Here is a 27,805-nt window from a genome sequence, read left to right as displayed (position 1 = left end):
CAATTTTACTTCCCCTTAGCAATTTCTATTTCTTGTTGATGAATTTGATGATTGATGATTGTTACATGCTTTCTTGAGTTTCTATTTTTGATTGAGATCATTTGTTGCTTTTAGTTTCAAGCTTTTTGTCATTTTTCCCATGTTTAGAGTTCTTGCCCACCTTTGACAAAATGTCAATTATGATTTTGGGCTAGTTTTCTATCTCTTGGCTTAGGGAAAGTGAGCAATTGGGTTCCTAGAGTTGGAATGTCCAACATTTAGTGTTAATTCTTGGATTGTTAATTGTTCTTGTTCCCACTAACTCTATGTTGTTGCTAAGGCAATTAGCTAGCAATTTTGGATTTGTGGGTTAAGAACACTTATGCTCATTTAACTTACTCTCCGATGTGAGGGTTAATTAAGTGAGATTGATCCATTCTAGTTGTCATAGTTGGGGTTCCAATAAAAAAAGGACCCTTAGCTCACTCCAAGCCAAGATACCTTTTATGCTTTAATTCCTTCATATACATTTACATTAATTCCTTTTACACTCTACTTGTCTATATTGCATAGTTACTTCATTAATTCCTTTATTAGTTCATTTATTACAATTTTGCATGTTTTTTTATTGCTTTATATGTTTATCTCTTTATTGAAAATCCCATGATCCTCACAACCAAAATTGCACTCATTGGTCTCAAGTGTCCTTGGTAGACGACCTGGGAATTGAAAATCCCGGAATTGAATTGGTTTTAAATTGTGACATTGTTTTGAATTCAAACTTTGACTGTGTGCATCATTCGTTGGCTTGGACTATACTTGCAACGGAGCTCAATTTGTGGAAAATTCTAAGCTGACGGTTTGCGCGACTATCAAGTTTTTGGTGCCGTTACCGGGGACTCACTTTAAGTGCAATGAGTGCTATAATTTTGGTTGTTGTGAATATGTGAATAGTGTGAATATTTGAGTTTTGTTTGCTACTTGGCACTAATTTCTAGATATCGTTTCTATCTGGCTAGTCTTAGTAGTTATTAATTGTTAGGTTGGTTTATGTTTATTTGTTTATTCTTGTTTTGCTTTTCATAATTGCATGCTTTTATTGCTTCCTCAGTTGAATGACACGGTCGCTTTCAGACCCGAGCTTGGGCCATTTTGATCCGGAAATAGAAAGAATTTTAAGTCATATTAGGCAAGCTCGGTGTCAGTTAGCATTTGTGAATAGTGAATCGGGCTTGCTTGAAGAGCACACCAATTCACTATCACCATCAATCTGTGACCATCAGTCTTCAATTAACGAGGAAACCTTATATTCATCTATGGGGAGTGCTGAAATCTCTTTGAGTGACTCAGGTGATGAAGCCATGGTGGATACACCTCGTAGAATCACCTTAAGGGAAGCCAGAGCTCCTGATATTAACTTGCAACCGATACAAATCTAGTATCCGGCTTTGGATCCAAATTTTGAGCTTAAGACCAGCACAATCAACTTGCTCCCCAAGTACAATGGACTACCCGGAGAAGACTGATGACAAGTCATCTTAGGCTAGTTTCACAAGCCTTTTTCATTAGCTTTTACTTGGTTTTCATGCATTTTTAGGCAATAAGTAAGTGTTTGAGTGAGAATTTCATGCTTGTCTTGATTCAATCAAACATTGTTAATTTTATGCACTTTCATTAGATTTCTTGCAAGATTTAGTTGATAATATGAATGATGCAAGATTTCATGATTATGCCAAGGCTTTGATATATCTATTTGGTTGATGACAGGTGAAAAGATGAAGGAAAAGAAGCAAAAAGCACAAAATAAGCTCAAAAGAAGAATTCTGGACACATTTTAAAGTTTGAGCACGCTTTGGAGCCTTAGGCCACTCTTTTAAAAGCGTGTCCCATGATTAAAACAAGATGAGTGCTCTTTGGGCACAAACACTACGTTCAAATCCAAAGAGCGCCTGCGATAATGGAGTGGAAAATTTTGGTTGGTGACGCGTATGCCTCGATGTGACATTTCTGAAGAACCACGCGTATGCATGGCTGACGCGTACACGTGGAAGTGGCATTTCGGAAGACCACGTTTACGCATGGATGATGCGTACGCGTGGAATGGTAATTGTGAAGTGGCCACGTGCACTCGTAGAGAACGCGTATGCATGGGACAGCACTCTCAAATCAAGCGCTACGTTCTCAAAGTGCGCGCTGATATAGGAACGCACGCGTATAGAACGCGTACGCGTCACAAGAGCAAATGTTGAAGGTCACGCGTACGCGTGGGTGACTTGTATGCGTGGATGCGCCAAAATGCGAAAATGCGCGCAAGCGTATGGGACACGTATGCGTGGGTGTAAAAGTGCTCCGTTCTCCAAATGAACGCTACACTCTCCTGGAAGTGAATTTCTGCTCAAATTAATCTGATTCCAAGCCCATTGAAACTTCAAAGCAAGCGGAGCCCATTGACACCACTCAAAGGCACAAGAAACAGTTAGAATAGGAATTTTATTTATTTGTAATTTGTTTTCAATTTCAATTTCATTTGTCATTTACGACAGCCTATATAAAGGCATCAGTTTCATTTCATTAGGCGGGATTCAGAAGGCTGCATTAGGAGTAGTAATAGTAGTAGGAGTAGGAGTAGGAGTAGAATAGAAGGCTCTTGTAAACACTTTTATTTTTCTGCACTTTTACATTTCAGTATTGAATTCAATTTAGTTTATGCAATTTCAATTTCTACTATTCTAATTTTCCTCTCTGTAAGTTTTACAATTTAGTTTACAGTGAGCTTGATTTACATTTTTGCAATTTAGATTTCCTGCATCTGTTCTTTGAGCGATGATCCAACCCCACTTCATTAGGGGAGGAGCTCTATTTAATTCATATGAATTGACTGAAATTCTTCTTCTCCTCAATTCATTTGTGTAGCTATTGGATATCCTCTATTTTGATTGATGATTCATTCACTCCGGAAGGGGGTTTGAATATGTGAATGCTTGTGTGAGCCTAGGAATGGGAATCATGAGCATTAGAACTGAGGCTCTATCCTTCACTACTCTCTTGATCAACACTATTCGGGAGGAATTGAGATCCTGAGAGTTAGTGTGGCTTATGGATAAGAGACATGTACTTAACCTCTTCTCATGACAATTAGATCAAGGAATTAGCAAGGAATTAGGATCCAATCAATTTTAACCTGCCATAGATCTACTCATATGATTGAGAAAGGAGTTGAGACTCATTTGATTCATATTGGATTATGATATCTCCAATCCCAAATGAATCTTTCTCTTTATTATTTCTGTTCCATTTATTTTCCCAGCACCTAGTCCCTTTACGTTTGATGCAATTTACCTTTCTTTCCATTTAAGTTTCTGTCCATTTACATTCTGCACTTTAAATTCATTACAATTTATATTCTGTAAGCTCAAATCCACTTAGTACACCACTGTTAGCTTAACTAGACTAATCACCTCACTAAAGCTGCTTGATCTATCAATCCTTGTGGGATCGATCTCACTCACGTGAGTTTTACTACTTGATGTGACCCGGTATACTTGCCAGTTAGTTTGGGCCTCTCGGTGCTTGGATGTGGGCCCTTGGCCTCTGTTGAAGTGGGTCAAAATGGGTCTTCAGTTGGTACGCTGGAAATTAGCTTCAGAAGAACGTAGCACTTCTGAAAGCAACGTAGTGCTCATTTACCGACGCGTACGCATTGCGCACGGGTGCGCGTCGTTCAGCAATTTGTCACATCGACGCGTACGCGTCACACACGCCCACGCGTCCCCGGTAGCGCTCTCCAAACGAGTGTAGTGTTCATGCAAAGAACGCTACCCACGCGTACGCGTGACGCACGCGTACGCGTGGATTGCAAAATATCACTTCTGCGCTGATGCTTCATCCATGCATTTGCATACTTCTTCACAAAATATCACACCCACGCGTACGCGTCACTCATGCATACGCGTCGGTTGTCAACTTTGAATCCCAAATTTGAAAATTATCGCAGGCGCTTATTGAAAGAGAGCGTAGCCCTCTTGGCTGAAGAACGCTCCTCATATCCACACGTACGCATCATGCATGCATACGTGTGGTCTTCCACAAATCTCCACTTCGATGGGTATGCGTCACCAACGTGTACGCATCGCTAGCAAAACTTTCTTGGTGAGGAACGCAACGCTCTTTGAAACAAACGGAGCGCTAAGGTGTTCTTTTCCACTTCTCTGCTTCTTTCTTGCCTGTCATCAACCAAACAGATACATCGAAGTCTTGGCAGAATCATCAAATCTTGCATCATTCATATCATCAAACAATTCTTGAATAAATCTTATGAAAATGCACCAATTTTAACAATGTTTAATTGAATCAAGACAAACATGAATTTCTCATCCAAACACTTACTTATTGCCTAAGAAATGCATGAAAACCAAATAAAAACTAATGAAAATTGCTAGTAAAACATGCACAAAATGACTTGTCATCACAACACCAAACTTAAATCTTGCTTGTCCACAAACAAGGAAAATGAATGAAGACAGAGAGAAGTATGGTAAAATTGCAACAATAATAAAATCTAACAACTACCAATTGCAAGAAATCAACAATAACAACTAAAGAAAGCAATAATAACATGAAAATATAAATTACATTAATAAAGATCAAAAGTAGCAAGAGTACATAAACATAAAGACAACCAAATAAAGGGAATGACATGTATACTAAGATAGCAAAGATGTAATAATAAGAAATGGCAAGAAAACTAAATTAAAGCAAGATTAAAACCTAGATCTAAGAGAGAAGAGAGAGCTTCTCTCTCTAGAATATAACCTAAAGCATGTTACTAAACTACACCTAATTACTCTCCCCTTGTTCCCTCTTGAATTCTGTATCAAATAGTTTCAAAAATGAGTTGGATTTGGGCCTGGATGACCTCAGAAATCGCCCCCAGCATGTTCCTTTAATGAGGTCACGTGACTAGTGTCATCGCTTGGCAAAATTTCTTAGTCACACGTACGCGTGGGTCACGCGTGCGCGTCGCTATGATTTTCACAAATCCTCATTTCTTCATGAATTCTCCACTTTGTATGATTTTTCTTCACTTCTTCAATCCAATCCTTGCCTTATAAACCTGGAATCACTCAACAACATATCAAGGCATCGAATTGAATTAAAATGATTCAAATTTAGCAATTTTAAGGCCTAAAAAGTATGTTTTCACTCTTAAGTATAATTTAGGAGAAATTCACAAAACCATGCTATTTCATTGAATAATTGTAGAAAAAGTTGATAAAATTCACCAAATTCAATACAAGATAAACCATAAAATTGTGGTTTATCAATCTCTCCACACTTAAACCAAGCATGTCCTCATGCTAAACTCAAGAAAGACAAGAAAGGGGTATTAAAATTTATTCAATGCACACTCACTACAAAAAAATTGGTATAAAATGGCATCAACATAATGGTAATTTTAAAATACCGCCCTTATATTCATAAATTGAGGCGATGTGTATAGCTGCCATAATTTATTTGTGGAAAGTGGCGGTTTTTTAGTGAATTTGGCAGTTTTAAATGCCAGTATCTCATTATCTGCTTCCCTAATATAAAAACCTAACTCTAGTATTTCACTGATAGAGGATGTACTACTCAATCGGCTGAAACTCCATCGCAACGTGAGAACTAAGAAGAAACTCCATCGCAGCATGAGATCTGTGATCTCATCCACGATGCTCTCCTCTGGCGGCAAGCTCTTCCATCAACGCTTTTCCTCCAGTTGCAATATCCTCCATCGAAATTTCCTGTTCCATCGTGTTGTGCTCTGTGAAGCTTCTCTTTCTCCATCTTCGTTGAACTAGGTTTATATACAAATCCATATTCTCTTTGTTTAATTACTCATATTTTTTATTTGCTAATTGTTACTACTTCTATTTCTTTAATGCTAGGTTTTGATTTTCTCATTGTTAGCAAAAATTGGAGGTAAGGTCTTCATGAAATTCCTTCGATTTTTTTCTTACATGCATGTATACAAATTTGCATTTGCTTCATGGTTTTGATTTGTAAATTTGCTTTCAGTTGGTGCTTTACTGATTTTGCATAGCACGTGTTTGATGAATTGCTTGAATGCTTTTTTTCGTTCAAGGCAATCGAAGATTCTAGAATCTCGATCGTGGTTTTCTCCAGAAGCTATGGGGATTCGACGTGGTGGTTGAAGGAATTGAAGAAGATAATAGAGTGTTTAATATATTTGCCATTTTTTATGTTAAAGTTCAAACTTCACATTACCAGCTAGTTAAAGTTCAAACTTCAAACGTCAGTTTTTAGATCATGAATTTTTTACTTCACATTACTTGATATATATTTGCCATTTCTTTTTATTGTATATTCTTTAACTATTTTGTGCTAATAATTAATATGAAAAATAATCATTCGTCCTTCCTTCTTCATGAGGCACAAGGAATACTATAGGTTTGTGTAATCAATGATGTGAACAACCTATTGTTCATTGTGATCTAAAGCCAGAAAATGTGCTTCTTGATGATGACATGGTTGCTCATGTGACTAATTTTGGATTAGCAAGGCTTCTCTCAATGACTAATGGTGATCCTCATAATCAATCTAGCACAACTATGTTAAAGGGAACTATTGGATATGCTCCTCCGGTATAATCTATTTCATCCAATCTTATAAGGACTTTTTAGTTTAAATTTTTATTCTTTCTTTCCATTTTCAATGTTGTTAAAATTGTGAAAAGGAAAAACTAAAAGAGGAAGTGAAAGCAAAAAATATTATTTTATTGTTTTCACTTTTTAAATGTGATATTGGCATGTTGTTTTCAGAGTATGAAATGAGTTGTGAGGTGTCAATGCAAGGTAATGTGTATTCTTTTGGAATTCTAGTATTAGAAATGGTGACTGGAAGGAGGCCAATGGAAGAAATGTTTAAAGATGATAACAATCTAGCCATGGTGCAAATTGCGAGCTTCCCAGAGACAATCTTGTGCAATGGCCATGGCCAAGGCTAAGCTTGTCTCTCTTATACTTCTGGCACTACTCATTGCCATTTCTGCGATCTCAACTCAGGTTAGAAGTTATTAATTTTTGGTGCCTATACCATCCTAACATAACTCCCATGAAAATGCACACACACACACACATACACACACACACACACACACACACACATATGTTTATATATTATGTATATATATATTATGTATATATATATATATATATATATATATATATATATATATATATATATATATATATACATGTTGTCAAGTCGTTATATATATGATCTCTAGCTAGTAGCTATTATTTTGTACTATATGCAATTCAAGTATATAACATTTTGCTTTAAATCTCCAAGTCATATCTTAGCAGGTTATGGCGAAAGCGCCTGCTCAGGTTAGAAGTTATCACTTCTCTTTTTTGTTGTTTTTTTTATCCAAACATTTGATTTGGAAGCTCTTAAAACATATTTAATGCTTTTCTAGTAAATAAATGGTAAGATCAACAAAAATTGCTGACAATATCGTCACACACACATATATATCGTCACACACACACACGCACACACACACACACACACACACGCACACACACACACACACACACACACACACACACATATATATATATATATAATCGATTTAATTTATAGGGTTGTTATGTATCCGGAAGTCTGAAGAGCTGCCGTGAGTTACAATCTGATTAATATATTTTGGTTTAAGTAATAATGGTAATTAATGGTTATTTGATTGTTTGTGAATTTGATTGGATCATCAGAGTGCCCATCTCATGGTGGAGCTGGATATAAACTTAATTTTTTATTGCTTTTTCAATCATGCTACATGAACACTACATAATCTGGCCAATGCTTTATATTATAACAAATTGCTTTATTCTATCCATATTGATATAACTTGCATATTTGGCAACTTATGTATCAGATAAGGTTCTTGAGCTGTTAATAGGTGATGCAGGAAGGTTTCGGCAAATAATTACCAGTCTCATGGGTAATTCAGTTAAGATAAATCTAAAATTAAAGTATATGGTATATTTGTAAAGCAAGTATGATGAAAAGTGATTATGCAATTGTGTAAGCTTAATAATAGAGAGGTCTTTGTTTAGGAGAAGTCTTCGTTCGAGAATTTCTCGAGATTCTGTGTTTGGAGGTGTATTTTTCTTAAGCTGGCAGTTTCTGCATTAAACAATGCTTGATTGCAAGGCTGTTGAGATAGATCATCTGCCCAACTTTATCTCTTGATCGTCAATAAAATGATTTTTTTTAACACCTATTTTTTCATGGTATTTTTTGTACTGCTAAGGTGATAGTTATGTTTGGTTTTATGAAAAATATCAGCTTTATGAAACATTGATTTTGGAATTTACAACCTACAGCTGATGGTATTTAAGTTATTGTCTTGATTCCTACTTTTAATTACATCTAAATCGGTTTAGTTGATTTCATATTTAGGTCTAATTCATCTTTTTTATTTTTGACTCCCAATTTAGTCTAGTTGCCCTTTTTGTTCAAATGGCTTCTCTTAACTCAGGTCAGATGAAGAAGTTGGTCCATTGTCTCCTTTATTTGTTAGCTTTAGTTGCTGCTGTAGCTTCTCATGCCTTTGATACTACAAGAACTAGATCACAGTGCACTCGAACTGCGGAAATGAGGGAGTATTCACCATAAAAATTTTTGAGAATCAGAAGATAGATAGATAGAAGAATCTGGTATGTGTATTCTAAATCACTAAAGTGATCTTAAACATTGAAGTGTGCTTACATACATAGAGGAGAAGCGTGTTCATCAAGCTAGTGCAAAGGGTAGAGGAGTCTTTATATGCTTTAGTTAGTTACGGGAATCTATCCTTGCTAGCACTTGCTCTATCTACCTAACAGATCAACTTAACTGATTCAAACTCTTCTAGAATCTTACTCAGCTCACTCTAATACACCATAACATCATTGATTAATGGTGAATATAATTTTGCTAGTTTACTTTATAGACATGTTCAGTTTAGAGTCTTGTTCGAAGATAAATATTGAATATGTCATCCTATAGTAGAATTATGTTTTGCGACTTGTGAGCGTGTAATATTTGAGTAACAGTTGTTCTGGAGTAATGTGTGTTATTTAGAAGGTTGGATATAGGTAACTGTCTCTAGAAAGTATTGAATTTGTGCCTTTACACATTACACTGAAATAGAATATGAAAGATTTATGGTTTAGACTTCATACATGTAACATCCATGTGCTTTATATTCATTATTTTTCCCTTCTTTATTGACCCATGTTGTGAGTAATAGAATTTTGGTGAGGACGAATCATTTTTGATTGAAATATGTTGCAAGAAAGTAGTAAAAATGTGTTTTTATGTTTTAGTTATTGAAAGGGAAGAGAAAATTTTTAAGGTTTCAGTGAGACTTGAGAAATGTTATTGTTTGTGAAACAGGTACTGCAGCGCAGGCAAGGTACTGCTTCGGGTGGATTGATGATAAAAGAGGTAATTGACTTGCTTGATAAGTTGGCTGCTAGTGAAAACAGGTTTGCTGGTTGATTATGTGGATGAAACCTTTGTTTATTGGTCCCTTTCTTTTGCATGCATTATTAATTGTATTATTATAGTCCCAGTTTATAACATTCAGTGTTTTCACTATCATAAGTTCAGATACAGAATTGTTCTTTGGTTTGATTTGGATGATTGTGGATACAAGGCCAAGAAGACTCAGGTTCTTTCTACCTTTATCCAAAAGACAAATTCATCGAAAATAAAGTGGATTATCATGATAGTCCTCAAAGGTGTTTTCGTTTAACCCTGTGAATTAATGTAATGCCTTGCTTGGGATTAATCATTAACTATGTCTTGCAGATCTGAAGCTAGGAATTCGTGAAAAAAAAATATTTTCATGAATTCCATCCTGATGCTGAAGACTTATTTAATGTTACATGTGACTTAAAATTTGTGTGTGAAAAACTAAGGGATCGGAATCAGCATCATAAGCGACAGGTTAGTAGTGACATAGAAAGTAGTTGTGAAAAACAATTTATTTTACTAAATTGTTTAATATTTTAACTATTGTCGAAGATATCCAATACTCAGTCACTTCTTTCTATCTTTATTTTTATTTTTTTTAAAGTAGTATTTGCTAATGAAAAATGTATTTTCCTTATTTGAAATGGTTTATCTATTTATTCTTTTTTATTATGTTTTTTAAATTATATTTTTGTTTTTAGGAATTGGATCAAGAGAGAGAGATTCTATCGCCAAAAGATTTAGGAAGTATATCTTCTGGAACGAATAATAACAGAAGTGTAATTTTTTTATGATAGAAATTTGATGTATTAAGAGCTACATGTTGAGAGCTACATGTTAAATACATTTAGAATTAAAAAATCATATTTTATTTGATATTTTATTTGTATTGAAGTTATTACTTTAACCAACCGAAAACGCCACTCTGCCAAGGTAAAAATGGGGGTTCATAAATGCCGTTTTAACTAACCAAAAATGCTATTTTCACCCTGGAAATAACGGCAGTTTGAACCGCCATTTTAACCAACCCAAAAATGCCGTTTTATTTGGAAATAATGGTGGTTTGAACCGCCGTTTTAACCCATCCAAAAACCGCCATTTTAACTGAAGAAATTATGGCAATTTTTTGAAAACCGCTGTAATAACCAGAATGGCGCCTAGAATTACGTCGCTTTCTAAAATCGCCGTTCCTGGTAATAATGGCGATTCAAACCGCTGTAAATACCCAAAAAAAACTGCCGTTTTAATGAAAATTTTTTCTAATGACTATCTAAATACAACCTATCTACATGAATGCAACTACTTGGTCAAAATAAAGCAGTTTTCAAGAAAGCATATATGAACATAAAGGCTAAGGCAATAACAATCAAATCAAAATTCACAATTGAATTGAGGTATTGAAAAGAATTTACAACTTGCAAGATAAAAAATAATAACTGGTGGAAACATAGAATTGAGCAATCGAACCCTCACTAGATGTGTATCTACTCTAATCGCTCAAGTGTATAGGGTTGATTCACTCAATTCTCCTCTAATCATGCTTTCTAAGATTTATTTTTCATCTAACAATCAACAATTATTCAATGCATGCATAAAAATATCATGAGGACTTTTCCAAAGGATGTAATGGGGCTAGGGTCAACGTAAGATTGTATTTGCTTAAGTGAGCTTGAAATTTGAATCTTAGATTAACTTAAGCTCTCACCTAACCTACAACCTATTTAACTCTAATGCAAACCTAACTACCAATTCTTTACTTTTTCACACACTCATGCATTCGCTTTTTTATCACAACACATGCATTGGTTATTATTGAACTTTTCTTTGAGGCATTTTGTCCCTTTTTATTGCTTTCTTTCTTTTTCTTTTTCCTTCTTTTTTTCAATTTTTTTCAATAACATAATATATACAAAAAGATTAATGCATATGGTTTACATAATTAATACATGAGTGTATACCTAATTCCCAAGATTTTTAATGAAAACTCAAAATACATTTTTACCTCATCCAATATTTCCAAATTTTTCCACACTTGAATGATACACACTCTTACTAGCCTAAGCTAATCAATGATCTAAATTAAGGACATTTATTGTTCTTCGCTTTAAGGCTAGTAATGTGCTAAAATTAAGAACAAAAGGAGATTAAAATAGGCTCAAAATTGATTAACAAAGGAAGATAAAAGGGTAGGCTATTTGAGTAAGTGAGTTATTTGAAATGAAAGCCTCAATCATATAAATGCATTCATACACAAAATAATGGACATAAAGAATCAAACAAATCAAAGATTATAACCATAGAAAGAGAATAATACACACAACAAGCAAAATAGTGGTTATATGATGTAACCACATAATTAGGCTCAAAACTCACATGGTTGTGTGTTCTAGCTCAAAAACCATTCAAGCAAGTTCAATGAAAAATTTTTACTCAAATCAATTGGGGTGCCCTATAATAAATTCCTTGGAAAATTTAATTATTTTGACTAAGCTTATTATATGTATATGAAAAGAAATGCCATAAACTAAGAAAAATGCAACTAAAAATTCTAAATGACATAGTAATAATAGAAAAATTAAAATGGAAAAGTGTTGGGATCTTGGGATTAGAGATTTGTCACCCAAAAATGGCCGATCGGTCGGACGACATCCCCAAACTTAAAAGTTTGCACCGTCCTCGGTGGATTCAAAGATGAGCAAGGGGGATACGGCAACTTGACAGATTGCCACTTTCAGTTTGTGGATCAACCGGCTGCTGTCTGTTCTTTCTTCCGCTTCCCTTATTGCCTATGGTGAATATCCATGAAAAATAGAAAATAACACCGTACGAAGATTAAATGCAAAATCATGGAAGCATAGATTGTTGGAATGAGGTAAGAAGCACTAAAATAAAGTGAGTGAATCAATTTGTGACACGAAGGAAATAAGTGTGTGAATTCTAAGTTGGACGGTTTAGAACACACATACTAGCAAAGAAAGCTATATCGCAATTACACAAAAGAAGCATGCACTTCACTCATTCTAGTGTGTTTGAGATACTTTAAAAGAAACTTGTAGGTTAAGATAAATAAACAAGTAATAAAGAAGCACAAGGGCACTCAACAAGAATCAAGCAATTGTGAAAATGATAATAGAGAAAAGTTTGTTTGCAACACTTAATTGACATGAAGTGGGAAACATGGTTGCTATGTAATTTAGGAAAAAAAATATAAGATGAGATCAATCACATGGCCAGCATGGTCCACAAAGCTTAAAAAGCTAAAAAAATGTCACTAGGTGAGCTTACGATCTAATTTCACAATTCCTTAATCTCAATGCATGAACTAGGTGATGTAAATAAATATCAATCATAAACAAGCATCACCTAAAGAAATGCATCAACTACATACAATTTCCTAATAATGGATAGTGACTCCAAATTACATGGTGACTAGTTACAACATGCAATTTAGAAATCCAACAACATTCTTGAAGGCAATATCACAAGTACTTGGTAAGTACAAATGTCCAACATTTAAAATTTAATACCAATCAACAATTTACAACCTCAACAAAGAATTTGAACAATAAATTAGGGGTGGGCATGGTTTGGATTTTTAAAAATCCAAACTAGATCAACTTCAGAACCAATTTTGTGGTTCATGAAACCAAACTGAAACTGGATTGAAGAGAGAAACCGGTTCTAAACTGGTTTGAAAAAACAAAAACCTATTTTAAACCGATTTTAGAATTTAAATCCGTTTTTTACTTACAAACTGGTTTTAAATCTGGTTTTTAAATATCCAAATTTAAAATCCGATTTTTTTTTTGAAAATCCAGTTTTAAAACTAGCTTTTTGAACCAAAAATCTAATTTTAAAACTAGTTTTTTAAAATCCAATTTCCAAACCAGATTTTTTAACAAAACATCCACTTTTGAAACCATTTTTTAGAAAATCAATTTTCAAACCATAATTTTCTTAAAATTAAAATTAATACTAAATTCATTTTAAAGTGTATAGGTTCATTACAACTAGAATTTGGTTCTTTATCTAATGTAATAGTAGATAAAAACATATTCAAAATAACATTGTATATTGTAGAAAAATGTAATAATAGCATTACATTGCAGAAAAAAATGTACTAATGTGTAGACGATAATAGTGAAGCTCTGGAGTCTTTAATTTACCGGCAAAAACATACTCAAATTTGATTTTTGCTCAAGTCCCTCAATTTCAGCTAGAAAATACCTGAAATCACAAAAAAACACACAAACTCATAGTAAAATCCAGAAATGTGAATTTAACATAAAAACTAATAAAAACATCCCTAAAAGTAACTATATCCTACTAAAAACATACTAAAAACAATGCCAAAAAGCGTATAAATTATCCGCTAATCAAGTACTATTGTTTTTCTATTCAATTCAAGCCTATTTCTTCTGCAAGATATTCATTCGCACACAAGAACATGATGAATGTGATGATTATGTGACGCTCATCACCATTTTCACCTATGAACGCATGCCTAACAACCACTTCCGTTCTACATACAAACAAGCTTGAATGTGTATCTCTTGGGTTTCTAATCTAAGATTAAAACCTTCGTGGTATAGGCTAGAATTATTGGCAGCCATTCCTGAGATCGGGAAAGTCTAAACCTTGTCTGTGGTATTCCGAGTAGGATCTGGGAAGGGATGACTGTGACGAGCTTCAAACTCGCAAGTGTTGGGCGTAGTGACAGACGCAAAAGGATCAATGGATCCTATTCCAACATGATCTAGAACCGACAGATGATTAGCTGTGCGGTGACAACGTATTTGGACCATTTTCACTGAGAGAACGGGAAGTAGCCATTGACAACGGTGATGCCCAACATACATTTTGCCATGGAAAGGAGTATGAATGATTGAATGAAGACAGTAGGAAAGCAGAGATTCAAAAGGAGCAAAGCATCTCCATACGCTTATCTGAAATTCTCACCAATGAATTACATAAGTATTTCTATCTTTATCTTATTTTATTTATGATTTTAATTATCAAAACCTCATAACCATTTGAATCTGCCTGACTGAGATTTACAAGATGACCATAGCTTGCTTCAAGCCGACAATCTCCGTGGGATCGACCCTTACTCACACAAGGTTTATTATTTGGACGATCCAGTGCACTTGCTGGTTAGTTGTGCGAAGTTGTGAAGAAGAATTGAGATTATGATAGTGCGTACCAAGTTTTTGGTGCCATTGAGATCACAATTTCGTGCACCAAGTGTTTGGCGCCGTTGCCGGAGATTGTTCGAGTTTGGACAACTGACGGTTCATCTTGTTGCTCAGATTAGGTAATCTTATTTTTATTTTTATTTTCGAAAAAAATTCAAAAAAAATTTCTTATTTTATTTTTCAGAAGTTTTAAGAATGAATTCTAGAGTTTCGTGATGATCTATTGAAGTCTGGCTGGCTGTGAAGCCATGTCTAATCTTTTGGACCGAGGTTTTAACTTATCATCACAAGAGCTTGTTGACTTCTATCAATCTTGCTGTTGAATGTAATGATCTGCTAAAGCTTAGCTGGCCATTGGCCATGTCTAGTGTGTTGGACCGAAGCTTTCACTGAAAGCTTGGCTGGCTAGTAAACCATGTCTAATTCCTGGACCAGAGTTCTAGACTAACATTGCATGATTCTTGGAATTCTCATTAAGAATTTTGAATTCCTTATTTTCTTTTCCCAAATAATTTTCGAAAAATAAAAAAAATTAATAAAATCATAAAATCAAAAATAATTTTGTGTTTCTTATTTGAGTCTAGTGTCAAATTTTAAGTTTGGTGTCAATTGCATGTTTTAATTTTTCTTAAAAATTTTTTTGAAAATTCATGCATGGTGTTCTTCATAATCTTCAAGTTTTTCTTGATGATCTTCTTTGTTTGATCTTTAATTTTTCATGTTTTGTGTCTTTTCTTGTTTTTCATATGCATTTTCAATTTGTTAGTGTCTAAAGTTTGAAAATTTCTAAGTTTGGTGTCTTGCATGTTTTTTTTCCTTAAAAAATTTTCAAAAATAAGTTCTTGGTGTTCATCTTGACATTCAAAGTGTTCTTGGTATTCATCTTGACATTCAAAGTGTTCTTGCATGCATTAGTTGTTTTGATTCATGATTTTTATGTTTTGCTTCAAATTAATGTTTTTCTCTCTCATCGTTAAAAATTCAAAAAAATCAAAAAAATATATTTCCCTTATTTTCCTCATAAATTTTGAAATTTTGGATTCACTTAGTCAAAAAGTTTTAAAATTTAGTTGTTTCTTATGAGTCAAGTCAAATTTTCAATTTAAAAATCCTATCTTTCCAAAATTTTTTCAAAAATCAAATCTTTTTCAATTTTTTATATATTTTAAAAAATTGATTTTCAAAATCTTTTTCTTATTTTTTCATATTTTCAAAATTAATGCTAACAATTAATGTGATTGATTCAAAAATTTTAAGTTTGTTACTTGCCTAGTAAGAAAGGTTCAATCTTTAAATTTTAGAATTATATCTTTTTGTTTCTTGTTAGTCAAGTAATTAACCTTAATTTTAAAAATCAAATCTTTTTAAATTTCTTTTTCAAATATTTTTCAAAAAAATTTTCAATCATATCTTTTTCAAAACTTAACTTCAAAATCTTTCCTAACCTCTTATCTTTTCTAACTTCCCATCTTTTCAAATTTGATTTTCAAATCTTTTTCAATTAACTACTTGACTTTTTGGTTTGATTTTAAAAGTTTTCTATTTCAATCATATCTTTTTCAAAACCACCTAACTAATTTTCTCTCTCTAATTTTCGAAAACTCTTCCCCACTTTTTCAAAATTAATTTTAATTAACTAATTATTTTAAATTTTAATTTAATTTTATTTCTCTTTTTAATTTTCGAATTCTAACTAATAATTAAAATAAAAAACAAAAATATTTTCCTTTTATTCTTTTTAAATTCAAAATTCTCTTTCTCTCATCTCTTTCTATTTATTTATTTATCTACTAACACTCCTCTTCCACTCAAAATTCGAACCCCCTCCTCTTCACTGTGTTCGAATTTTTCTCTTCTCCTTCTTCTATTCTTCTCTTCTTCTACTCACATAAAGGAATCTCTATACTGTGACATAGAGAATTTCTCTTCTTTTCTGTTCTCTTCTTTTTCATATGAGCAGGAACAGGGATAAAGACATTCTTATTGAAGCAGATCCTGAACCTGAAAGGACTCTTAAGAGGAAACTAAGAGAATCTAAAGCACAACCCTCTGGAGAGGACCTGACAGAAATTTTTGAAAAAAAAGGAGACGTGGCCGAACCCAATAACAATGGTGGAGATGTAGGGAAGATGCTTGGTGACTTTATTGCACCCTCTTCTAACCTCTATGGAAGAAGCATCTCAATTCCTACAATTGGAGCAAACAACTTTGAGCTTAAGCGTCAATTAGTTTCTCTAATGCAGCAGAATTGCAAGTTTTATGGACTTCTAATGGAAGATCCTCATCAGTTTTTAGCTGAATTCTTGTAAATCTGTGACACTGTCAAGACCAATGGAGTTGATCCCGAGGTCTATAGGCTTATGCTTTTCCCTTTTGCTGTAAGAGACAGAGCTAGAACATAGTTGGATTCACAACCTAAGGATAGCCTGAACTCTTGGGATAAGCTGGTCAGTGCTTTTCTGGCCAAATTCTTTCCACCTCAATAGATGAGCAAGCTTAGAGTGGAAATCCAAACCTTCAGACAGAAGGAAGGAGAATCCCTCTATGAAGCTTGGGAAAGATATAAGAAACTGATCAAAAGGTGTCCTGTTGACATGCTTCCAGAATGGAGTATCATATGTATATTCTATGATGATCTGTCTGAGTTGTCAAAAATGTCATTGGACCATTCTGCAGGAGGATCCCTTCATCTGAAAACCCCTGTAGAAGCTCAGGAACTCATTGAAATAGTTGCAAATAACCAGTTCATGTACACCTCTGAGAGGAATCCTGTGAACAATGGGACACCTCAGAAGAAGGGAGTTCTTGAAATTGATACTCTGAATGCCATATTGGCTCAGAACAAAATATTGACTCAGCAAGTCAATATGATTTCTCAGAGTCTAAATGGATTGCAAGCTACATCCAACAGTACTAACGAAGCATCTTCTGAAGAAAAAGCTTATGATCCTGAGAACCCTGCAATGGCAGAGGTGAATTATATGGGAGAACCCTATGGAAACACCTATAATCCTTCATGGAGAAATCATCCAAATTTCTAATGGATGGATCAACAAAAGCCTCAACAAGGCTTCAATAATAATGGTGGAAGAAACAGATTTAGCAATAGCAAGCCTTTTCTATCATCTTCTTAGCAACAGACAGAGAATTCTGAATAGAGCTATTCTGGCCTGGCAACCATAGTCTCTGATCTATCCAAGACCACACTAAGTTTCATGAATGAAACAAGGTCCTCCATTAGAAATTTGGAGGCACAGGTAGGTCAGCTGAGTAAGAAGATTACTGAAACTCCTACCAGTACTCTCCCAAGTAATACAGAAGAAAATCCCAAGAGAGAGTGCAAGGCCATAACCATGACCAACATGGCCGAACCTGGAGAGCGTGAGGAGGACGTGAGTCCTAGTGAGAAACGCCTCATGGAACGTCCTCTGGACAGAAATGAGTTTCCCTTTGAGGAACCAAAGGAATCTGAGGCTCATACAGAGACCATAGAGATTCCATTGAACTTCCTTGTGCCATTCATGAGCTCTGATGAATATTGATGCCAAGGCATTTTGGCCAGTTTTACTGACCTTTTCTTTATTGTTTTAGGGTAGTTTCATGCATTTTCTTATTTAATAAGCAAGTTTTGGGTAGATAATCACTTACATCTTGATTCAAGCAAACATTATGAATTTCATGTGATTTTATGAGAATTATGCATGAATTGAATGACAAATTGGATAATGCATGTCTCATAACTTGGATTAGAGCTTTGATGCACTTTATTTGCTTGATTTCAGGACAAAGGAAGCAAGGAAGAGCCACATTAGCAGCCACGTTAATCTAATTAACGTGACCACTAACGTGGAATGGGAATAAACTTGCAACGTTAATGAGAAAAGTGATTGCCAATAACGCCTTCGAAACCATCATGGCCCACGTTAATTGCCAGGTTAACTACATCAACGTGGTAGTTAACGTGGAGAGAAAGGGAGCTCCAGCATTAGTGGTAAAAGTGAATACCACTAACACTCCAAATTGGCAATTAGCCACGTTAAGAGTCATGTTAACTCAGTTAACGTGAACTCTAACGTGGAAAGGAAGACAAAGACAACGTTAGTGACACTCACCTTTGTCACTAACGTTGGACTAAGCCCAATTGGCCACGTTAAGAGTCACGTTAACTACATTAACGTGAACACTAACATGGGAGGAGCAAGGAATCGCCAACGTTAGTGACACTCACCTTTGCCACGAACGTTGGACCAAGCCACTATGAGCCACATTAGTTGCCACGTTAATTGCATTAACGTGGAAGCTAACGTGGAGGAAAGAAATGATGAGCCAATGTTAGTGACACTCACCTTTGTCACTAATGTTGGAGATGGCAATCACCACGACGTTAGTGGCCACGTTAAGACAACTGACGTGGGGCACTAACGTGAGAAGGGGCGTTTGGAGCGTTAGTGACAAAGGTAAGTGTCACTAACGCTCTCGAGGCTAAGGCATGCCCATGTTAAGAGCCACGTTAGTTATACTAACGTGGACTCTAACGTGAGAAAAGGTGGGCTAAGAGCAACGTTATTGGCAAAGGTAAACGCTAATAACGCTTACGATAGACCAAGAGGCAACGTTAGTGGACAGGTTAGTGCCACTAACGTTGAAGTTAACGTGAACCATCTTGCGCTAGGAACGTTAGTGAAAAAGGTGATTGTCACTAATGTTCTCGAACCCACATTTTCACTTAACGTTAACGCCACTAACGTCCTAGCTAAAGTCCATTCCTACTTCACACTTTCTCTGCATGTAAAGCTGAGCCCATTGATGATTCCAAACTACTTCAACTCAAGATCCAAAGGCTCATATCCAAGACTTGAAGAGCCAACTAGAAGATCAGAAGAGTAGTACATATAGGAGTAGTTTTGAACTAGAAAAGAGCTTTTGGATTGAGAAAACCACTCTCTGTATAATTTTACTTTCTCTGCAACTTCTAGTTTTACTTTCAAAATGTATTTTCCATCTTTGCTTTCCATTCCCAGAGCTATAAACAACTAAACCCCTTCCATTGGGTTAGGGAGCTCTGTTGTAATTTGATGGATCAATAATAGTTTTCATTATTATTCTTCTTTCTTTTTCTCTTGATTTTACTAGAAAGCTTTCAATCTTCATCTAATTGGGTAGTTGTCTTCGAAAAGAAGCTATTCATACTTGGATCTCTTCGGAACCTTGGAAGACGAATGAAGAGATCATACTAGAAATGCTTTCTCATGTTGGACCAAATTGGGATTTGGATGGATATAGTGACATATAATCCTACCAACATTTTGATTTGGGAATACATGTGGTATAATCAGTGACCACACTTCATCTCTTCTCATGAGCAATTAGACCAAGGAATTGGCTATTGATCAAGATTTGAGAGATTGAATTACCAAGGAATTGGAATTCAATCACTTAAGATTGCCAAGGAGATCAATGAATGCATTGATTGAGGAAGAGATGAAAATGAATTTGATCCAGAGAATGCAACATCTCCTGAGCCCAATGAATTCCTCATTTCTGATCTTACCCATTCTCTTTATTTTCTCCCATTTACTTTTATGCTAAATTCCCCATTTTCCATTTAAGATTCTGCAATTTATTTTCTGTCATTTATATTCAGTTCTTTATTTCCAGCATTTACAATTTCTGCTATTTACTTTCCCGCCATTTAATTTTCTGCAACTCTCAAATCAACTTCTGCTTAGCTCAACTAGAACATTCCTCCGATTAAAGTTGCTTGACCAATCAATCCTTGTGGGATTCGACCTCACTCTATTGTGAGTTTTTACTTGACGACAATTCGGTATACATGCCGAGGGAAATTTGTTGAGAGACAAGTTTTTTCGTTATCAAGTTTATGGCGCCGTTGCCGGGGATTGATTTTGTATCAACAATGATTAAATTGGTTGATTACCTAGATTGAGCATTTTTCTTTTGTTTGATTTAATTTCATTTGAGTGATTTACTTTCAGTTGTAGTTATTTTCTTTCCTTTACCCATTACCCGTTTGTAGTGTTCTCTTATTTGTTACAATTCAGTTCACTAACCCACTAACTCTTTGATATATTACATCACTCATACTAACAGCATTTCTGACAAGAATACTTCCTGCATTTATCTCTTTCTTGCTTGTGCCTTGTTGGTTGTATGACAGGTAGAAGAAGCGGGGCTTCAACTTCCTTTAATTCTGAACCTGAGAGAACCTTCCTTAGACTAAGGAGGGAAGCAAGAGGAAAGAGAGTCGTTAGTGCTGAGGAAGAGGAGGAGTATTTTAAACCAAACATGGATGAGAATATGGAGAATCATCATGAAGAAGGGGCTCACAACCATGGTAGAGAAGGTCCAGTGCATCATGCTGGACAAGAAAGAAGAGTTCTAGGCTCTTACATCAATCCAAACCCAGGAAACTGTAGAAGCAGCATCCAAAAGCCAACCATACATGCCAATAACTTTGAACTAAAGCCACAGCTCATCACCCTTGTTCAAAACAACTGTTCATTTGGAGGAAGTGTCCAAGAAGATCCCAATCAACATCTAACCACCTTCCTGAGGATATGCGACACCGTGAAGTCTAATGGTGTTCATCCTGACACCTATAGACTACTTCTGTTTCCCTCCTCACTCAAGGACAAAGCATCTAAATGGCTGGAATCCTTCCCGAAGGAGAGTTTAACAACCTGGGAAGATGTGGTGAACAAATTCTTGGCGAAAGTCTATCCTCCTCAAAGGATCAACAGGTTGAGAGCTGAGGTACAAACCTTCAGGCAACAAGATGGTGAAACTCTCTATGAAGCATTGGAGAGGTTTAAGGACTTGACGAGAAGGTGCCCGCCAGATATGTTCAATGAATGGGTGCAGTTACACATTTTCTATGAAGGTCTTTCTTATGAATCAAAGAAGGCAGTAGACCACTAATCTGGGGGATCTCTGAACAAGAAGAAGACCATTGAAGAAGCCATAGATGTCATTGAGACTGTAGCTGAGAATGACTACTTCTATGCTTCTGAAAGAGGCAACACTGGAGGAGTGATGGAGCTGAACAACATGGATACATTGCTGGCCCAAAACAAGATGATCACCAAGCAGCTGGCTGACCTTACCAAGAAGATGGAAAGGAATCAAGTAGCTGCAATCACTACGTCATTAGCAGCTCAAGAAGGAGTGAATACAGAGGCAGAGGGTGATCAGGAACAAGCTAACTACCTTGGAAACTCACCTAGGCAAAACCATGATCCATACTCCAAAACTTACAATCCTGGTTGGAGGAACCATCCAAACTTTGGGTGGGGAAATCAACAAGATCAAGGCCAAGATCAGAGACGCCACAACCCCAACAACAATGCAGCTCACCAACATTCCACACAGAGATCATATCAGCACCCACCTAAAAATACCTCTCAACATCCATATCAAAACCAAAATGGCCATTCTCACCCCTCCAACTCCAACTCACCATCATCCGAAGATAGACTCTCAAGGATTGAGACCCTACTTGAAGGCATATGTAAGGAACTCCAAGAGAACAAGGTGTTCAAAGAGGAGGTTCGAGCAAATATCAAAAACCAGGAAGACACCATTAAGAGACTAGAATTTCAAGTGGGATACCTCTCTGAGAAGATTTCCAAACCTACTGACAGCTTCCCAAGTGACATAGAGAAAAACCCGAGAGGTGAAGCAAAGAAAGTAAGATGGGATGATTGCAAGATGGTCACTATAAGTGATAAGGGGACTGAGGAAGAGCTGAACAAACCCTTCGAACACTCTGGAGACACTTCAGCAGAGAAGCAAGAAGAGGGTCACCAAGAAACCAAAATTACACAAAAGGAGATGCTAAAACTCTATGCACCTTTTCCCCAAAGACTCAAGGGTGGTGTGGAAAAGAGAATATACTTAAAGTTCCTTGATATGGTTGCATCTCTCCATGTGAACATACTATTCATCAAGGCTCTCCAACAAATGCCCTCGTACATTAAGTATATGAAAGAGCTGCTGACCAGAAAAAGCTCACTCAAAGGAGTGCAAACAATAGTGATGAATAAGGATTGCAGTGCTCTCATTCAACCAGAGTTGCCTACAAAAAGGAAGGACCCAGGGAGTTTTCACATCCCCTGTGCCATAGGAGAAACAATGTTTGATAAAGGACTCTGTAACCTGGGAGCAAGCATCAACTTAATGCCTTTATTCCTTATAAAGAAGCTGCAGATCAATGAGCTAATGCCCACAGACGTAGCTATCAGGCTGGCTGACAAAACTCAAAAACAAGCAGTAGGAGTGGTTGAAAACGTGTTGGTAAAGGTTGGGAACTACTTCCTTCCCACAGACTTTGTCATATTGGAAATGGAAGAGAGTCACCTTCACCCAATCATATTGGAAAGACCATTCCTAGCTATAGCCAGAGCGCTCATAGATGTGGAGCGAGGAGAGCTAATACTGAGGATACATGACGAACAACTCGCATTCAATGTCTTCAAACCCTCACAAGAAGCAGATCAGGAAAGCAAGGAACCAAGGGGAGAAACAAGAATTGAAGCACAAGCTATACACCTGGGAATTCCTTTGGTTGCTGAGCAAAACAGTCAGGAGGTGTCACAGCTAAAAGAAAACCAAGAGGAGCCTAAACCACTAGAGTCATATGAGACCAGCAACAAAATTTCCTTGGAAAAAGAGGTCACAAAGAGCAGGGCAACAGTAAAAGAAACAAAGAAGAAGGCACCAAGGAGGTGGAGGAACAAGAAGATCCCTACAGAGGATTTCTCTCTAGGGGATAAAGTGATCTCAGCTTATTTCCCAGTTATCCCATCTCATCTCCCCACCATCCCATCTCAGCTACCTAAAGTTTTCACCATCAACAGAATTCTCTCCCTAGAACATGTGGAGATTCTTGATGAAGCCAATGGAGATAGATTTACTGCGAGGGGGAAGATTTGAAGCATTACCAACCACCCTGACAAAGTCAGAACGTTAAGCTAGTGACGCTAAAGAAGCGCTTCATGGGAGGCAACCCATGTTTTATATGCTTTTAAAGTAGTTAATAATGCAAGGCTCATGAATTCCAAATCAACTTTGACACATACTTGAATGAATCTTTTTATGCAGCACATAGTGAAGAACAAGTTTGGTGTTCAAGGAACACTAAGAGGACATAAAAATCATGTCACTCTTAGCACCTTGAACAAATCTTTTTACACCACAGTGCCACAAACTAAGTTTGGTGTCACCAATATTGCATACATGGACAGTTAATTAGTTAGTTGGTTTGTATTCATGAATAAGCACTTACCATTTAGAAACAAAAATTTTAAAATGTAGTTATTCTTTCCTTTTTAAATTTTTCCGCCACTATCCACAAATTTATTAATCACATTTTTTTATTGTGTAGGAGAATTGATGGGACAATTGAAGGAGGAAGTTTCGGCCACTTCAAAAGGAGGGAACTATACACATGTCTCAAAGGGGAATGCATTGGGAAATGTTGCCATGCAATATTGGAAGAAGAACACGCTTGGAAACTGAACCAACCCCATCATAAAAGTGATGATCCTTGTGCCCATCCCATGCTAAACCCCATCCGTTCATCATAGGCCTACACATTCAATCCACACCTTTCATTTACTCACCACTTCTCTATATAAGAGGTCCTTATTCCATACTCCCTCCACATTCCAATTTCCATTCTTTGTACTCCCCACTTTCGACACCCAACTCCTCTTACCCCATCAAAAACACTCTCACTCACTTCCTTCACTACACCTCATCTTAACCGGCCGAATTCCATCATTAACCAATAATTCTCAACACCTTCACATCTCAAAAGTCACTTATGGCATCATCAAGCTCTAAAAGAAGAAAGGGGAAGGAGCCTATGGAGCAACGCCCTTTCGATGAGAAGAAATTTAGAACCTTTCACCATGCATTGCAATTCGGGTGGATGGTTGATAAGGAGATCATATATGAGCTAGGCTTTCAAGTCAGAAAAATTGAGTGCCCCGAAATCAAAGAGAAGGTGGAAAAGAGAAGATGGGAGCTCCTTACTGATCCAGTCATAAAAGTGAATGCAACTCTTGTGAGAGAATTTTACGCAAATGCAGTCAGGTATGATAAGGCAGATGACTCCTATATAAGCTTTGTGAGAGGGGTGACCGTGGACTTCAGCCCCATAAGCATTATAAGGGCGTTAAAGCTACGAACCATACCATTTGCAGAAGAAAGCTATCACTCCAGAATAGATAGCAGCCCCAACCATGACCAGATTGTGCAAGATATTTCCGTGCAAGGAGCTGATTGGGTACGAAATCCTCAAGGAAAACCCAAGTTCATCAAGAGAGGAGACCTCACTCCTGAAGCAAAGGGGTGGTTTGAAATTGTAAGAAGATCCATCCTTCTTGCCGGGAATAACTCAGAGGTGAATCTTAAGAGAGCAACAATGGTGCAATATATACTTAAAGGAGGAGAGATCAAGGTTCATGAACTCATAGCCCAAGGTATTAGGAAGATGGCTGAGTATAGCGACTCTGGAGGAAGGTTAGGCTACCCCAGCACTATTTTCCGTCTGTGTGACAGGGCTGGGGTGGTGTTCAAGGATGAGAACCCCGAGTGGATAAAAGTAGGCATCCCAATTACTATTCGACGGATGCATACTGTTGCATCTCCCCTACCTCAACGAAAGCCAAGAAAGAGGCCAACCCAGTAAGTGGTAGAAGGACAAAACCTAGAGGAGCAAGCCCCTCTAGACATGCACCAACTACAGGAAGCCATCGATGGCTTATCCAGACAATACTTGGAAAATCAAGGGGTACAGAAAGAGCTTCAACTACAGTTGATGGACCGTCAAGAAGAATCACTCTCTAGATGGATGAATCAACAGGGGGAGTAATCAAAAGCAATTAATGGAGCAGCAGCTAGAACAAGGGAAACAATGGGGTGAATCCTTCTACAGGTTGGAGCAATGGCAGGATCAACAACAAGAAGCCATCCAAAAGCTAATCAACATCCAAGCACATCAAGGTGCACACATACATGAAATGCATCGGAAACAATTGGAATAGGCAGAACTCTTTGACGAATACAGAGCGTTCGTAGAGGGAGTTTACATGAACGAGACTGGATAACATGTGAACACTCAAGCCAGGCTCGGGTACTTAGTTGGACAACTGCCTATATTGCATCCGGGAATCACAAGATATGAAGAGGTGAAAGATAACTTAGCGCGAGAAGAAAGAGAGAGGGTAGAAAAGAGTCATGAATTAGTAAGAAAGGCACTTGAGGAGTGGAAAAAAGCCAGACTGCCGTGGATACAAGGAAACACAAGTGGATACAAGGAGGATAAACAAGAGGGAGAGCATGGACACCCCCATGAGTAAAAGGTGGTGGAGTTCCCTCTTTGTCCCATCTTTTTCAAGTTTTAAATAAGGAAAATCATGTATGAAATAGAACATGTTTCCATGGTAGTTTAGGATTTTAAATCCTGCCTTTAAGTTTTCATTGCTTAGGTCCATGCTTGCTAGTCTAATGTCACTACTGCATTCTCACCTTGCTTACTTGTATGCTTGTCCTTTAAGTCAAATAAAAAGAGATGTTATGAAAGACCAGAGTGATGTTCAAATTGTGGAGTAAGTTCTTAAGCTTGTGGTGTAGTAATTACTTAGCTAAGTTGGTTCACCAACAAGGTAGAAAGGCAACTATCTGTCCTGAATCATATGCTTGAAACACACCCCATGAGACTTGCTAAATAACAAGATCCTAATAAGAAAAGGGGAAAGAAAAATGAAATTTGAGAAATAAAGAAAAAGAGTAAGAAATAAGGCTAGGCACCAAGGGTTGAATCTTAAGGCATGTGTCTGTGGTGCTCCTGTGCAAAGGATATACTTGGATGAATAAGCTCTCAGGGGTGCCTTATCACTTGGTAACTTGGGTTAACTAACCTGGGATTATCAGTTGAAAGTCCACTATCAAGAGTAACCCTTGCTACAGAGCACTTAGTAACCCAAAGAGGTGCTGGACACCAGGGTCTCAAGAATAAAAATAACAAACCATGTGCCTGTGGTGTGAATGTATGGGGGAAAGAGACTTGAGGGAGTAAGTCCTTAGGGGTGTCTTAACACCTAGCACCTTGAACCAACTGGTTCGGGAGTGCTGGCTGAAAGCTTATATTAAAGAGTCGCCCCCTTACAGAGTACCTAGTCTAAAGAACACAATCAAACCCTGAAAAGACAAAGGGATCAATGAACAAAAGTCTCATAGGGTGCAATCAAGTGAGTATTCCAGGGCATGGTAAAGGTCTGAAAGCCAATGAAGGAATGAACCTAAGTTGCTATGCATGAAACTCCATAAAACCAAGAACATGACTTCCACAATAATGACTCATTTCTCTCGTCATTTCATTCATCATTCTCCTGTTTCAGTACTTGCTTAGGGACAAGCAAGCTTTAACTTTGGTGTTGTGATGCCAGGGCATTTTGGCCAGTTTCACTAACCTTTTCTTTACTGTTTTAGGGTAGTTTCATACATTTTCTTAGTTAATAAGCAAGTTTTGGGTAGATAATCACTTACATCTTGATTCAAGCAAAAATTATGAATTTTATGTGATTTTATGAGAATTATGCATGAATTAAATGACAAATTGGATAATGCATGTCTCATAACATGGATTAGAGCTTTGATGCACTTTATTTGCTTGATTTCAAGACAAAGGAAGAGCCACATTAGCAGCCACGTTAATCTAATTAACGTGACCACTAACGTGGAATGGGAATAAACTTGCAACATTAATGAGAAAAGTGATTGCCAATAACGCCTTCAAAACCATCATGGCCCACGTTAATTGCGACGTTAACTACATCAACGTGGTAGTTAACGTGGAGAGAAAAGGAGCTCCAGCATTAGTGGTAAAAGTGAATACCACTAACGCTCCAAATTGGCAATTAGCCATCTTAAGAGTCACATTAACTCAGTTAACGTGAACTCTAACGTGGAAAGGAAGACAAAGCCAACGTTAGTGACACTCACCTTTGTCACTAACGTTGGACTAAGCCCAATTGGCCACGTTAAGAGTCACGTTAACTACATTAACGTGAACTCTAACATGG

General features: G+C 36.6%; 2 non-coding genes across 2 annotated transcripts; both read right to left on the bottom strand.

The window, feature by feature from the left end:
* Positions 1–17,188: 17,188 nt before the first annotated feature.
* Positions 17,189–17,296, bottom strand: LOC148556219 (small nucleolar RNA R71). Its single transcript, XR_015887703.1, has one exon. It is a non-coding gene; the product is annotated as a small nucleolar RNA R71 (small nucleolar RNA).
* A 4,159-nt stretch (positions 17,297–21,455) lies between these two features.
* LOC148556218 (small nucleolar RNA R71) lies at positions 21,456–21,562 on the bottom strand. Its single transcript, XR_015888330.1, has one exon. It is a non-coding gene; the product is annotated as a small nucleolar RNA R71 (small nucleolar RNA).
* Positions 21,563–27,805: the final 6,243 nt, after the last annotated feature.

This window comes from Arachis ipaensis, chromosome B6, assembly GCF_059453495.1.
Source record: "Arachis ipaensis isolate K30076 ecotype BB chromosome B6, ASM5945349v1, whole genome shotgun sequence".
NCBI classification, from domain to species: domain Eukaryota; kingdom Viridiplantae; phylum Streptophyta; class Magnoliopsida; order Fabales; family Fabaceae; genus Arachis; species Arachis ipaensis.
This window is presented reverse-complemented; position numbering and strand designations above follow the sequence as displayed.